The sequence below is a fragment of the Hyla sarda genome, chromosome 2 (genome assembly GCF_029499605.1).
Source record: "Hyla sarda isolate aHylSar1 chromosome 2, aHylSar1.hap1, whole genome shotgun sequence".
Lineage (NCBI taxonomy): Eukaryota > Metazoa > Chordata > Amphibia > Anura > Hylidae > Hyla > Hyla sarda.
Window position 1 is genome coordinate 414,956,382 of NC_079190.1, and position 16,530 is coordinate 414,972,911.

Sequence of the window (16,530 nt, forward strand, 5' to 3'; positions counted from 1 at the left end):
AAATGACAACTTGTGTTTAACAGGTTGCTATGGGCAACTGCTTTTCTTTTAACTAGTTTTGATTATACTTTCACAGTGAACCTGTATAAATCCTTATAATCCCTACTCTGCTCTGGTGGAAGATTTATCTTTCAGAAATGTATGCATTTAATAATGTGCAAACATTTCTAAGAAATCCCATAAAATATAGCCTCAAATGAAGCAGTGTAAACAAATGGTGCACAACATATACGTTTAAAGGAATCACATAAGACATTGTGAAGACAATTATGACAGATGCATTAGATTAGTCCAAAATATCTGATTGGTGGGATTCTGACCACTGGGCCCCTACTAATTCCTAGAAGAAGTATCTTTCACTGTTTTACTTCAATAGACATTTAGGCAAGATGGCTGCACATACTTGGTCTGGAATATTTGGTACACAGTGCTCACCTCTGTGCCAACACTGCCTAACCTGTGTGCCATCTGTGTTGACCTTACATTACAAAAACAGGGAGCAGAAAGAAGCAGTGTTGTCTCCATAAAACTGGGGGGACACAAAGAACTGGCACTGGACTAGTCTTCAAGCTGTCTCTAGGATGGCAGTTAAAATGGCTGCTGCAGTATAGAGGTTGTCATAGCAACCACACCAAGCTCAGTAAACAACAGCGGGCCGTACCACTACAAGAACAGATAAACTGTCCCAAAGCACACAGTAAAAAAATGATAAGGTAGGCAGCTGTATGATTAAAACATGAAAATTGTGAAAGTATTTTATTTTCTTACTCTCTTTTCATTTTGTATTCATGCATTTTCCCACTGTTTAATGTTCTTTTATTTACCCACCAGCCAATGGTTCAATCCAGTGTTTGCTTACAGCAGCTAGGGTCTTCAGAAGGGTGTGGGCACTGGTGATATATCCTATAAATGTTCAATACATGTCTCTCTCTCTCTCTCTCCATATATAGTATGCCCAATGCTCACAGGGGCATATGCATAGGAGCTAAGCCTTCTCTATACTCCTGGGTTGTTAGCTGATTTTAACAGTTGACAGCCGTGTGCAGTTCAGGAGGATTAAAAACTTAAAAAGCAAAAAGGCTAAAAAAAAGTTCCAGAATTGGAATCCCTTTATGCAAAAAAAGCCCATGGTATTTAAAAATAACATTATTTATGCTGCACATCGAACTCCATAAACAAAAATAAATACCCAGTGCCAGATCTGATGATTTCTGGTCACTGCATATTCCCGAAAAATTAAATGAAAGGTGATAACAATGGTAGCATGGATGAAGTGCAATGCAGGGTGACTGGGCCCTAAAATTATGATGTCCTACCTGTGCCATCCATCAGATGCCGGGTGTGGGTAGGCTCTTTTCTTTACTGTCATACTCTTACAGGTCATCCGGGCCCAGATATTCTCCAGGAACGCCAATAACTTGCTCTTTCTTGGTATCTCATCTGTACTTGGTGGCTCCTGAAAATCATTTTCACTGTTCTGGTCTCAGCTCATCTTTCTTCTTATTTCCTCTTCCTCTACTAAATGAATTTTCTTCCCTTTTGCCTACATTTTATGAGCATGACAAAGATGATAAAGTCACTAGAAAACTACAGCAATGGACAGTGACCTATCACAAGTGACTCTGCTGATCCCTAGTGAGCGAATGAAATTGTAACCTGTGCACTTGGCTAAACATTCTATCTGCAGTTATGATGTCATCAGCCCTGTAATCTTTGTCACAATCAGTGTTACACAAACCTAAAGTGAGAGGACATTATTCCATACATATGTAGATGGTAAGACCGCACCGGGGATCAACCTCTGTGCCTGTGGTTGCCCAGGCTGCCAGCCCAGGATAAATGAACAGCAAATCCAGAAAATCACCGCACAAGTAGGTCTTGGATCAGAAAAAGCTGGTGGTTTTATTTCCAATTAAAGTGCAATGATTCGGCAATAGCCATGCTTGATAAAGGCTATTGACGAAACGTTGCACTTTAATTGGGATTAAAACCACCAGCTTTTTCTGATCCAAGACCTACTTGTGTGGTGATTTTCTGGATTTGCTATATATATATGTGTATATATATATAGCACCACTGCGCTCTGTGTTATCACTACTCTTCTTTATTCACCGGACCGCTGTTGTGCTGTTTTGGAGGAAAGGAAGAAAGCAGCTTTGCATTTCTAATCCTGGATAACCCCTTTAAAGCCCCATTTGTGTATAGAATTGTCTATTAAAAAAATGATATACATCTGAAAATGATATATATATATATATATAATGATATAAATATTTTTTATGTTTGCCTTTAGTATGCAGCCTTCCAAAAGACATTACTCAGTGGACATTCTAACACACAATGGGGGAGAGTTATCAAAACCTGTGCAGAGAAAGAGAGGTGCAGTTGCCCATGGCAACCAATCAGATCACTTCTTTCATTTTTAAGGAGGCCTGGGAAAAATGAAAGAAGCTATCTGATTGGTTGCTATGGGCAACTGCACCACTCTTCCTCTAGACAGGTTTTGATAAATATCCCCAATGGCTTTTGTCTTGAAAAGATTATTGTAGCACTTATTAATAATAAGGAAAAGATTTCCACATTCTTTCATTATTTAAAAAATGGTGCAGATACAAGTAAGGGTGCTTTCACACTACGATTGTAGTGTACGGTTGCTGGATCTGGTTGGGAGGGGCGAAAACCGGCCGCTCCCATATCCCAGCCGGATCCAGCCTGAACCCCTTTCATTTCAATGAGCCGACCGGAGTCAAACGCTGACTCCGGTTGTCTAATTTTTCCCCAAATACGGTTTTCTGACCGGACTGAGAACCGTGGTATACCACGGTTTTAGGTCCAGTCAGAAAACTGTATGCGAGGCAAAAATGAGACAACCGGAGTCAGCGTTTGACTCCGGTCGGCTGATTGAAATGAATGGGGTTCAGGCTGGATCCGGCTGGGATACGGGAGCGGACGGTTTTCGCCCCTCCCAACCGGATCCAGCAACCGTACACTACAATCGTAGTGTGAAAGCACCCTAAGAGAATGAATGCAGATAAAGAAGGAATATTGAGGAAAACTGTTAACCCCTTAAGGACCTGGCCCATTTTGGTCTTAAGGACCAGAGCGTTTTTTGCATATCTGACCATTGTCACTTTAAAGGGGTACTCCGGTGCTTAGACATCTTATCCCCTATCCAAAGGATAGGGGATAAGATGCCTGATCACGGGAGTCCCGCCGCTGGGAACCCCCATGATCTTGCACGCGGCACACCTTTTGTAATCAGTCCCGGGAGCGTGATCGCTCCGGGACTGATTACCGGCGACTACAGGGCGGGCGGCGTGTGACGTCACGCTCCACCCCTCAATGCAAGCCTATGGGAGGGGGCGTGATAGCTGTCACGCCCCCTCCCATAGGCTTGCTGTTACGCCGAGCGCTCCGGGTCCCCGCTCCTCCCCGGAGCGCTCGCTTCACTCTCCCCGCGGCAGCGCTCCGGTCACGTCCTCTGACCCGGGGCGCTGCGATTCCGCTGCCAGCCGGGATGCGATTCGCGATGCGGGTAGCGCCCGCTCGCGATGCGCACACCGGCTCCCCTACCTGACTCGCTCTCCGTCTGTTCTGTCCCGGCGCGCGCGGCCCCGCTCCCTAGGGCGCGCGCGCGCCGGGTCTCTGCGATTTAAAGGGCCACTGCGCCGCTGATTGGCGCAGTGGTCCCAATTAGTGTGTTCACCTGTGCACTTCCCTATATCACCTCACTTCCCCTGCACTCCCTTGCCGGATCTTGTTGCCTTAGTGCCAGTGAAAGCGTTTCTTGTGTGTTCCTTGCCTGTGTTTCCTCCTGCACCTCCTCCGCAGCGAGTGGCCGCTCCTGGGATACGCTTATCCTTGCCGGATAAATTTGATGGGGACTCTAAGTTTTGCCGTGGCTTTCTTTCCCAATGTTCCCTGCATCTGGAGATGATGTCGGACCTGTTTCCCACTGAAAGGTCTAAGGTGGCTTTCGTAGTCAGCCTTCTGTCCGGAAAAGCCCTGTCATGGGCCACACCGCTCTGGGACCGCAATGACCCCGTCACTGCCTCTGTACACTCCTTCTTCTCGGAAATCCGAAGTGTCTTTGAGGAACCTGCCCGAGCCTCTTCTGCTGAGACTGCCCTGTTGAACCTGGTCCAGGGTAATTCTTCCGTTGGCGAGTATGCCGTACAATTCCGTACTCTTGCTTCAGAATTGTCCTGGAATAATGAGGCCCTCTGCGCGACCTTCAAAAAAGGCCTATCCAGCAACATTAAAGATGTTCTGGCCGCACGAGAAATTCCTGCTAATCTACATGAACTTATTCACCTAGCCACTCGCATTGACATGCGTTTTTCCGAAAGGCGTCAGGAACTCCGCCAAGATATGGACTCTGTTCGCACGAGGCGTTTCTCCTCCTCGGCTCCTCTCTCCTCTGGTCCCCTGCAATCTGTTCCTGTGCCTCCCGCCGTGGAGGCTATGCAGGTCGACCGGTCTCGCCTGACACCTCAAGAGAGGACACGACGCCGTATGGAGAACCTCTGCCTGTACTGTGCTAGTACCGAACACTTCCTGAGAGATTGTCCTATCCGTCCTCCTCGCCTGGAAAGACGTACGCTGACTCCGCACAATGGTGAGACAGTCCTTGATGTCTACTCTGCTTCTCCACGTCTTACTGTGCCTGTGCGGATGTCTGCCTCTGCCTTCTCCTTCTCTACAGTGGCCTTCTTGGACTCAGGATCTGCAGGAAATTTTATTTTGGCCTCTCTCGTCAACAGGTTCAACATCCCGGTGACCAGTCTCGCCAGACCCCTCTACATCAATTGTGTAAATAATGAAAGATTGGACTGTACCATACGTTTCCGCACGGAGCCCCTTCTTATGAGCATCGGATCTCATCATGAGAGGATTGAACTTTTGGTCCTCCCCAATTGCACCTCGGAAATTCTCCTTGGACTTCCCTGGCTTCAACTTCATTCCCCTACCCTGGATTGGTCCACTGGGGAGATCAAGAGTTGGGGGTCCTCTTGTTCCAAGAACTGTCTAAAACCGGTTCCCAGTAACCCTTGCCGTAACTCTGTGGTTCCTCCAGTAACCGGTCTCCCTAAGGCCTATATGGACTTCGCGGATGTTTTCTGCAAAAAACAAGCTGAGACTCTACCTCCTCACAGGCCTTATGATTGCCCTATCGACCTCCTCCCGGGCACTACTCCACCCCGGGGCAGAATTTATCCTCTCTCTGCCCCAGAGACTCTTGCCATGTCCGAATACGTCCAGGAGAATCTAAAAAAGGGCTTTATCCGTAAATCCTCCTCTCCTGCCGGAGCCGGATTTTTCTTTGTGTCCAAAAAAGATGGCTCCCTACGTCCTTGCATTGACTACCGCGGTCTTAATAAAATCACGGTTAAGAACCGCTACCCCTTACCCCTCATCTCTGAACTCTTTGATCGCCTCCAAGGTGCCCACATCTTCACTAAATTGGACTTAAGAGGCGCCTATAACCTCATCCGCATCAGAGAGGGGGACGAGTGGAAAACGGCATTTAACACCAGAGATGGACACTTTGAGTATCTGGTCATGCCCTTTGGACTGTGCAACGCCCCTGCCGTCTTCCAAGACTTTGTCAATGAAATTTTTCGTGATTTGTTATACTCCTGTGTTGTTGTATATCTGGACGATATCCTAATTTTTTCTGCCAATCTAGAAGAACACCGCCAGCATGTCCGTATGGTTCTTCAGAGACTTCGTGACAACCAACTCTATGCCAAAATTGAGAAATGTCTGTTTGAATGCCAATCTCTTCCTTTTCTAGGATATTTGGTCTCTGGCCAGGGACTACAGATGGATCCTGACAAACTCTCTGCCGTCTTAGATTGGCCACGCCCCTCCGGACTCCGTGCTATCCAACGCTTTTTGGGGTTCGCCAATTATTACAGGCAATTTATTCCACATTTTTCTACCATTGTGGCTCCTATCGTGGCTTTAACCAAAAAAAATGCTGATCCCAAGTCCTGGCCTCCTCAAGCAGAAGACGCCTTTAAACGACTCAAGTCTGCCTTTTCTTCGGCTCCCGTCCTCTCCAGACCTGACCCTTCCAAACCCTTCCTATTGGAGGTTGATGCCTCCTCAGTGGGAGCTGGAGCTGTTCTTCTACAAAAAAATTCTTCCGGGCATGCTGTCACTTGTGGTTTTTTCTCTAGGACCTTCTCTCCAGCGGAGAGGAACTACTCCATCGGGGATCGAGAGCTTCTAGCCATCAAATTAGCACTTGAGGAATGGAGGTATCTGCTGGAGGGATCAAGTTCTCCTGTTATTATCTACACCGACCACAAGAACCTCTCCTACCTCCAGTCTGCCCAACGGCTGAATCCTCGCCAGGCCCGGTGGTCTCTGTTCTTTGCCGGATTTAATTTTGAGATTCACTTTCGTCCTGCCGATAAGAACATTAGGGCCGATGCGCTCTCTCGTTCCTCGGATGCCTCAGAAGTTGAACTCTCTCCGCAACACATCATTCCACCTGACTGCCTGATCTCCACTTCTCCTGCCTCCATCAGGCAGACTCCTCCAGGAAAGACCTTTGTTTCTCCTCGCCAACGCCTCGGAATCCTCAAATGGGGTCACTCCTCCCATCTCGCAGGTCATGCGGGTATCAAGAAATCTGTGCAACTCATCTCCCGCTTCTATTGGTGGCCGACTCTGGAGACGGATGTTGTGGACTTTGTGCGAGCCTGCACTATCTGTGCCCGGGATAAGACTCCTCGCCAGAAGCCCGCTGGTTTTCTTCATCCTCTGCCTGTCCCCGAACAGCCTTGGTCTCTGATTGGTATGGATTTTATTACTGATTTACCCCCTTCCCGTGGCAACACTGTTATTTGGGTGGTCGTTGATCGATTCTCCAAAATGGCACATTTCATCCCTCTTCCTGGTCTTCCTTCTGCGCCTCAGTTGGCTAAACAATTTTTTGTACACATTTTTCGTCTTCACGGGTTGCCTACGCAGATTGTCTCGGATAGAGGCGTCCAATTCGTGTCTAAATTCTGGAGGGCTCTCTGTAAACAACTCAAGATTAAATAAAATTTTTCTTCTGCATATCATCCCCAGTCCAATGGACAAGTAGAAAGGATTAACCAGATCTTGGGTGATTATTTGCGACATTTTGTTTCCTCCCGCCAGGATGACTGGGCAGATCTCCTCCCATGGGCCGAATTCTCGTATAACTTCAGGGTCTCTGAGTCTTCCTCCAAATCCCCATTTTTCGTGGTGTACGGCCGTCACCCTCTTCCCCCCCTCCCTACTCCCTTGCCCTCTGGTCTGCCCGCTGTGGATGAAATTTCTCGTGACCTTTCCATCATATGGAGAGAGACCCAAAATTCTCTCTTACAGGCTTCATCACGCATGAAGAAGTTCGCGGATAAGAAAAGAAGAGCTCCCCCCGTTTTTTCCCCTGGAGACAAGGTATGGCTCTCCGCTAAATATGTCCGCTTCCGTGTCCCTAGCTACAAGTTGGGACCACGCTATCTTGGTCCTTTCAAAATTTTGTGTCAAATTAATCCTGTCTCTTATAAACTTCTTCTTCCTCCCTCTCTTCGTATCCCTAATGCCTTTCACGTCTCTCTTCTCAAACCACTCATCCTCAACCGTTTTTCTCCCAAATCTGTTCCTCCCACTCCTGTTTCTGGCTCCTCGGACATCTTCTCGGTCAAAGAAATTTTAGCTGCCAAAAAGGTCAGAGGGAAAAATTTTTTTTTAGTGGACTGGGAGGGTTGTGGTCCTGAAGAGAGATCCTGGGAACCTGAGGACAACATCCTAGACAAAAGTCTGCTCCTCAGGTTCTCAGGCTCCAAGAAGAGGGGGAGACCCAAGGGGGGGGGTACTGTTACGCCGAGCGCTCCGGGTCCCCGCTCCTCCCCGGAGCGCTCGCTTCACTCTCCCCGCGGCAGCGCTCCGGTCACGTCCTCTGACCCGGGGCGCTGCGATTCCGCTGCCAGCCGGGATGCGATTCGCGATGCGGGTAGCGCCCGCTCGCGATGCGCACCCCGGCTCCCCTACCTGACTCGCTCTCCGTCTGTTCTGTCCCGGCGCGCGCGGCCCCGCTCCCTAGGGCGCGTGCGCGCCGGGTCTCTGCGATTTAAAGGGCCACTGCGCCGCTGATTGGCGCAGTGGTCCCAATTAGTGTGTTCACCTGTGCACTTCCCTATATCACCTCACTTCCCCTGCACTCCCTTGCCGGATCTTGTTGCCTTAGTGCCAGTGAAAGCGTTCCTTGTGTGTTCCTTGCCTGTGTTTCCAGACCTTCTGCCGTTGCCCCTGACTACGATCCTTGCTGCCTGCCCCGACCTTCTGCTACGTCCGACCTTGCTTTTGCCTACTCCCTTGTACCGCGCCTATCTTCAGCAGCCAGAGAGGTGAGCCGTTGCTAGTGGATACGACCTGGTCACTACCGCCGCAGCAAGACCATCCCGCTTTGCGGCGGGCTCTGGTGAAAACCAGTAGTGGCTTAGAACCGGTCCACTAGCACGGTCCACGCCAATCCCTCTCTGGCACAGAGGATCCACTACCTGCCAGCCGGCATCGTGACACTTGCATTGAGGGGCGGAGCGTGACATCACACGGGGTCGGGGGCGTGACGTCACACGCCGCCCGGCCTATAGTCGCCGGTAATCAGTCCTGGAGCGAACACGCTCCGGGGACTGATTACAAACAGGGTGCCGCGTGCAAGTTCACGGGGGTCCCCAGCGGCGGGACTCCCGCGATCAGGCATCTTATCCCCTATCCTTTGAATAGGGGATAAGATGTCTAAGCACCGGAGTACCCCTTAAAGCATTAATAACTCTAGGATGCTTTTACCTTTCATTCTGATTCCGAGATTGTTTTTTCGTGACATATTCTACTTTATGTTAGTGGTAAAATTTCATCGATACTTGCATCATTTCTTGTTGAAAATTCCAAAATTTGGAAAAAAATTTGAAAATTTTGCATTTTTATAACTTTGAAGCTCTGTTTATCAGGAAAATAGATATTCCAAATAAATTATATATTGATTCACATATACAATATGTCTACTTTATGATTACATCATAAAGTTAACATGTTTTAACTTTTAGAAGACATCAGAGGGCTTCAAAGTACAGCAGCAATTTTCACAAAATTTTCAAAATCAGAATTTTTCAGAGACCAATTCAGTTTTGAAGTGGATTTGAAGGGCCTTCATATTAGAATTTAGAGCTGGGCGGTATGATCAAAAATGTGTATCACAGTATTTTTTAAAATGATGGTGGTATCACGGTATTTAACAGTATTTGGGGGGGGGGGCTTGTTTAAGTGTCAGAACATCAGGATTTCCCCAACCAGTGTGCCTCCAGCTGTAGCAAAACTACAACTCCCAGCATGCCTGGACAGCCTGCGGATGTCTGGGTATGCTGGGAGTTGTAGTTTTGCAACAGCTGGAGGCACACTGGTTGGGGAAACAGCGTTGTACTGTATACTCCCCCACTGCTGTCTATTACAGCTCTGCACTACAGGGGATGAGGAGTCAGGGCAGCGAAAATCTCTCCATTCACCCCGTCCTGCCCCTCTTTCCATTCACCCCCCTACACCCATTAACCCCCCTACACCAATTAACCCGATCCTGTCCCTCATTCCATTAACGCCCCTGCTTCCATTACCCCCCTGCACCCATTAACCCCCCCTGATCCTTTCATTTATCCTATCCTGCCCCTTATTCCATTACCCCCTCTGCTTCAATAACCCCCCCTCCTCACCTGTGCGCTGATGCGGCTGCTGGGAAGTGCCCCTGTCATCAGTGCAGTAACGTGGGCGCTTACCACCCGGACACGGGATCCTCTCTGGCAGAAGCGATCACCGCAGGATGCTGACGCTTCCACCAGGAGGGAATTTTAAATTTTGATCTAAAGTGCCCACTGCGCTATTATGTGCCACCTCCACTTTAGAACAGTGAGCAGCAGCGGCGCAGCTCACGTGCGTTGTGTGAGGGGGCCCGCCGCTCTTTCAAAGATCAGGGGGCCCCCTCACAGGCGGTCTGTCCGCCCCTGAAGCGCTCGCTCTCCTTGGTCCTGCGGCGTGCACTAGGGGCCTCAGGAACGGGCACCAGAACTAGAAGAAATGCGGCACAATACTCCGCCTTACGCCGCAGGACCAAGGGGAGCGGGCGCTTGTTATGAACACTCCCTGAAGTAGGCGAAGAGAGGGGAGAGGTGGACTGGAGCAGGGAGCCGGCTCGGGGAAACATCAGAGCCAGGGGATGCAGTTTCTGCGCTTTCCCCTGGCTCTGATTGCAGAGAAGAGCCGGCCTGAAACTGCAGGGGGAGCGGGGATGAGGAGTCTCATCCTGCTCTCCCCTGACAGAATGGAGCCGTGGGCTCTGTAATTCATTCATGGGTGGGGGGGAGGGGCCCCACCGGTATAGCGGTATGGGGCAAAATTCATACCGTCGGAGAAAAAAAAAACTGTATCCGGTATGAGCCGGTATACCGCCCAGCCCTATTAGAAATACCCAATAAATGACCCCATTATAAAAACTGCACCCCTCAAAGTATTCAAATGAAATTCATAATGCTTGTTAACCCTTTAGGTGTTTCACAGGAATAGCAGCAAAGTGAAGGAGAAAATTCTAAATCTTCATTTTTTACACTCTCATGTTCTTGAAAACCCAGTTTTTGAATTTTAACAAGGGGTAAAAGGAGAGAAATCTTCGTAAAATTTGTAACCCAATTTCTCTCGAGTAAGGAAATACCTCATATGTGTATGTAAAGTATTCGTCAGGCGCAGTAGAGGGCTCAGAAGGGAAGGAGCGACACTGGGATTTTGGAGAGTGAGTTTTTCTGAAATGGTTTTTGGGGGGCATGTCACATTTAGGAAGCCCCGATGGTGCCAGAATAGCAAAAAAAAAAAAAAACTCACATGGCATACTATTTTGGAAACTACACCCCTCAAGGAACTTAACAAGGGGTCCAGTGAGCCTTAACACCCATCAGGTGTTTGACAACTTTTCATTAAAGTTGGATGTGTAAATGATTTTTTTTCACTAAAATGCTGCTTTTCCCCCAAATTTTTATTATTTTACAAGGAGTAATAGGAGTAAATGACACACAAAATTTGTAACCCCATTTCTTCTAAGAATACCACATGTGGACGTCAAGTGCTCTGCTGACGCACTACAATGCTCAGAAGAGAAGGAGCGCCATTGAGTTTACGGAGAATGAATTTGTTTGGAATAGGAGCCAGGGGCCATGTGTGTTTACAAAGCCCCCGTAGTGCCAGAACAGTAGAACCCCCCCCACATGTGACCCCATTTTGGAAACTACACCCCTCACAGAATTTAATAAGGGGTGCAGTGAATATTTACACCCCACTGACGTTTGACAGATCTTTGAAATAGTGGGCTGTGCAAATGAAAAATAAAATTTTTCATTTTCACGGACGACTGTTCCAAAAATCTGTCAGACACCTGTGGGGCATAAATGCTCACTGCACCCCTTATTACATTACGTGAGGGGTGTAGTTTCCAAAATGCGGTCACATGTGTGTGGGGGGGTCCATTGTTCTGGCACTATGGGGGCTTTTTAAACACACTTGGCCTTCAATTTCAGGCACATTCTCTCTCCAAAATCTCAATTGCGCTCCCTCTCTTCTGAACATTGTATTTCGCCCGCAGAGCGCTTTACATCCCCATATGTGGTATTTTCTTACTCAGAAGAAATGGGGTTACAAATTTTGGGGGCTTTTTTCCTATTTTCCATTGTGAAAATGAAAAATTTAGGGTAAAACCAGCATTTTAGTGAAAAAACTTTTTTTTTTCATTTTCCCATCCAACTTTAATGAAAATTCTTCAAACATCTGTGGTGTGTTCAGGCTCACTATACCCCTTGTTACGTTCCGTGAGGGGTGTAGTTTCCAAAATGGGGTCACATGTGGGTATTTATTTTTTTGCGTTTATGTCAGAACCGCTGTAAAATCAGCCACCCCTGTGCAAATCACCAATTTAGGCCTCAAATGTACATAGTGTGCTCTCAATCCTGAGCCTTCATCCGCAGAGCATTTTACGCCCACATATGGCATATTTGCGTACTCAGGAGAAATTGCGTTACAAATTTTGGGGGTCTTTTTTTGCTTTTACTGCTTGTGAAAATATAAAGTATGGGGCAACATCAGCATGCTAGTGTAAAAATTTTAATTTTTTTACACTAACAGGCTGGTGTAGACCCCAACTTTTCCTTTTCATAAGGGGTAAAAGGAGAAAAAGCCCCCCATAATTTGTATTGCAATTTCTCCCAAGTACGGAAATACCCCATATGTGGCCCTAAACAGTTTCCTTGAAATACGACAGGGCTCTGAACTGAGAGAGCGCCATGAGCATTTGAGGACTAAATTAGGGATTGCATAGGGGTGGACATGAGGGTATTCTACATCAATGATTCCCAAACAGGGTGCCTCCAGCTGTTGCTAAACTCCCAGCATGCCTGGACAGTCAGTGGCTGTCCGGAAATGCTGGGAGTTGTTGTTTTGCAACAGCTGGAGGCTCCGTTTTGGAAACACTGCCGTACAATACATTTTTCATTTTTATTGGGGGGGGGGGGGGGGGGGACGACAGTGTAGGGGGGTGTATATGTAGCGTTTTACCCTTTATTTTGTATTAGTGAAGTGTAGTGTTTTTAGGGTACATTCGCACTGGCGGGTGACGGTAAGTATCCCGCTAGGAGTTTGCACTGCGGTGAAAAATTTGCCGCAGCCCAAACTTGAAGCAGGAAACTTACTGCCCGTGTGAATGTACCCTGTACATTCAAATGGGGGGGGGCAAACCTCCAGCTGTTTCAAAACTACAACTCCCAGCATGTACTGACAGACCGTGCATGCTGGGAGTTGTACTTTTGCAACAGCTGCAGGCACACTGGTTGGAAAACCTTCAGTTAGGTTCTGTTACCTAACTCAGTATTTTCCAACCAGTGTGCCTCAAGCTGTTGCAAAAGTACAACTCTCAGCATGTACTGATCACCGAAGGGCATGCTGGGAGATGTAGTTATGCAACAGCTGGAGGTATGCAATTACAACTCCCAGCATGCTGAGACAGCTGTTTGCTCTTTGGGCATGCTGCGATTTGCAGTGATCTCCAAACTGTGGTCCTCCAGCTTTTACAAAACTACAACTCCCAGCATGTCCAAACAGCTGTCTGGGCATGCTGGGAGTTGTAGTTTTGCAACATCTGGAGGGCTAAAGTATAGAGACCACTGTATAGTGGTCTCAGACTGTAGCCCTCCAGATGTTGCTAGGTAACTCACTGGCTTCTGTACGATCCAGGGAGCCGCATAGCCATCCTCGTCTGCTGCCTGCTGCCACCGCCGATCGTGTCTCGCTGCCATCGCCGATGGGTAAGTGGACTTCGGCGCCCGGTCCCTGTCGGTTTCCCCGTCCTGCCCTGCCTATTGTGGGTGGGCAGAACGAGGAAAGCGAAAGTTAACCCCCCGCCCCCGATCTGCTATTGGTCAATGCTTCTGACAACCAATAGCAGGGATAGGAGGGGTGGCACCCCTGCCACCTCACTCCTATTCCTTCACCCCCCTGGGCATTTGCGCGGGGTGCGCTCCCGGCAGGGACCGAAATTCTACATGATGTACGCGTACATCCTTGGTCCTTAAGTACCAGGGAGCTAGGACGTATGCGTACATCCATGGTCCTTAACAGGTTAAACACTTTCCCAATGGTCACCATATAGTGCACCCGATTTCTACTGCACACCAGCAATGTGCGGCACTCATAAGCTTTTAGGTATCACAATGTACAATCCGACCAAATTATTGTACATGGCAAATACACATAACATGGTAACATGAGGAGCCATGTATGTGTCCATCTCCTAGACTACAAAGTATAATGGAAACGCTCACCTCTGTGCCAACACTGCCCAAAACCTGTGCGCCATCTATGTTCACCTTAAATTACAGAAACAGGAAGCAGAGAGAGAAGCAGGATTGTCTCCATACAAATGGCGGGGGGGACTCAGGACTGGCACTGGACTGGTCTTCAATCTGTCTTTAGGATGGCAGTTAAAATGGCTGCTGAAATATAACAGTTGTCATAGCAATAGTACCTAGCTCAACAAGCAACAGTGAATTATACCAACACAAGAAACGGTAAACTGCCACAAAACACACAGTAAAAATTAAGGCAGCTCTATGATTGACCCCTTAAGGACCAGGCCAATTTTATTTTTGCGTTTTTTCCTCCTCGCCTTCTAAAATCAATAACTCTTTTATATTTCCATCCACAGACCCATATGAGGGCTTGTTTTTGGACCCATCACTTATTTACCATAAAATGTACAGCAAGCCTAAAAAGATTATTATTTGTGTGAAGAAATTGAAACAAAAACTGCAATTTTGCACATTTTGAAAGGTTTTGTTTTTTACGCTGTACACTAGAGATGAGTGAACTTACAGTAAATTCGATTCGTCACGAACTTCTCGGCTCGGCGGTTGCTGACTTTTCCTGCATAAATTAGTTCAGCTTTCTGGTGCTCCGGTGGGCTGGAAAAGGTGGATACAGTCCTAGGAAAGAGTCTCCTAGGACTGTATCCACCTTTTCCAGCCCAATGGGAGCACCTGAAAGCTGAACTAATTTCTGCAGGAAAAGTCATCAACTGCCGAGCCGAGAAGTTTGTGACGAATCGAATTTACTGTAAGTTCGCTCATCTCTACTGTACACTTTACGGTAAAAATGATTTTTTTTTTTTTCTGTGGGTCAATGCAATTAAAATGAAATCCATGATCACATACTTTTCGGTCTCATTGGTCTCAAGGTCTCATTGTGTAGACTGAAACGTGGCACTTTTGTGACTTGATGGGTGAATAAATTCACATTACCACTATTTGACAGGAGTGCCGCTTCTTCTTCTTTGGATCTACAAGTCATGGGATATTGAGTAACATCCCTAGGAGCAGTGCTGGTTCCTTCCCAGAAATAGTTTACTTTTCTATTGCTATATTGTTTAAAAAAAAAAAATTTTTTTATTTTTACAAACTAAGTATGTTTAAAATCGCCCTGTTCTGACCACCTATTACTTTTCCATTTTTCCATATATGGGGATTTATGAGGGCTCATTTTTTGTGCAATGACCTGTATTTTTTTTTTAGTACCACATGACTTTTAAGTCGCTTTTTATAAATTTTTGGGGGAATGTGATGTGACCAAAAAGCATCAATTTTTTTTTTAATTTTTTTTTTATGTTTATGCCATTCACTGTATGGAATCATTAACCTTTTGTTAGTCCAAATATGTTTATTAATAATTTTTTTTACGCTTTTTTGGGGGGAAATTTTGAAAAACTGGCGATGTACAATTCAATTGGGGGAGGAGATTTTTCACATTTTTCTTACTTATTTTCTTTACACTTTTTATGTCCCCATAGGGGACTATTGATAGCAATCATTTGATTGCTAATACCATTCAGTGCTATGCATAGACATATCGTCGATCTTCCGCTCTGGTCTGCTCGATGTCAGACCAGAGCAGAAGAACCTGGGAGAGCGGCGGAGGCCAGTTAGAGGACCTTTTGTCCGCCATTTTGGATGATCATATCCCTGCGGTAGTGCCGCCAGTGATCCGATCATCCAATATAACGCCCGCATTGCTGCAGATGCAGTAATCTGTATTGATCACAACATCTGAGGGGTTAATGGCAGACATCCGCCATTTTGGATGATCGTATCCCCGCAGCAGTGCAGTCATCGATCCGATCATCCAATATAATGCCTGCATTGCCGCAGATGTCGTTATCTGTATTGATCATGGCATCTAAGGGGTTAATGGCAGTCTGGTGCCCCCATCATGTACAGGACATAAATGTACGTCCTAGTGCGTTAAAGGAAAACTGTTAGTCTATTTACCCACACTATACTGGGTTATAGTGTGGGTGAACAGGAGTCAGTGGTGCCAGAAAGTTAAACAGATTTGTAAATTACTTCTATTAAAAAATCTTAATCCTTCCAGTACTTATTAGCTGCTGAATATTACAGAGGAAAATATTTTCTTTTTGGAACACAGAGCTCTCTGCTGACATCATGAGCACAGTGCTCTCTGCTGACATCTCTGTCCATTTTAAGAACTGTCCAAGAGTAGGAGAAAATCCCCATAGCAAACATATGCTGCTCTGGACAGTTCCTAAAATGGACAGAGATGTCAGCAGAGAGCACTGCGCTCGTGATGGCAGCAGAGAGCACTGTGTTCCAAAAAGAAAACAATGTCCTCTGTAGTATTCAGCAGCTAATAAGTACTGGAATGATTAAGATTTTTAAATAGAAGCAATTTACAAATCTGTTTTACTCTCTGGCACCATTTGATTTAAAAAAATAAAAAGTTTTCCACCCGAGTACCACTTTAACCCCTTAAGGACCAAGGACGTACCGGTACGTCCTTGGTCCTGCTCTTCTGATATAACGCGGGGTTACACAGTAACCCCGCGTCATATCATGGCGGGCCCGGCGTCATAGTGAAGCCGGGACCCGCCTCTAATAGCGCGCAGCGCCGATCGCG

At 46.9% G+C, this 16,530-nt stretch overlaps 1 long non-coding RNA gene across 1 annotated transcript in view; it reads right to left on the reverse strand.

Annotated features, from left to right (window-relative positions):
- The window catches only part of LOC130356843 (uncharacterized), an 81,325-nt gene extending 66,889 nt beyond the window's left edge, over positions 1-14,436 (reverse strand). Inside the window, exons 1-3 of the long non-coding RNA XR_008889012.1 lie at positions 13,887-14,436; positions 8,833-8,917; positions 436-1,543 (exon numbers count right to left, since the gene is read on the reverse strand). This is a non-coding gene — a long non-coding RNA (uncharacterized LOC130356843). The remainder of the gene's footprint in view (positions 1-435; positions 1,544-8,832; positions 8,918-13,886) is intronic.
- Positions 14,437-16,530: the final 2,094 nt, after the last annotated feature.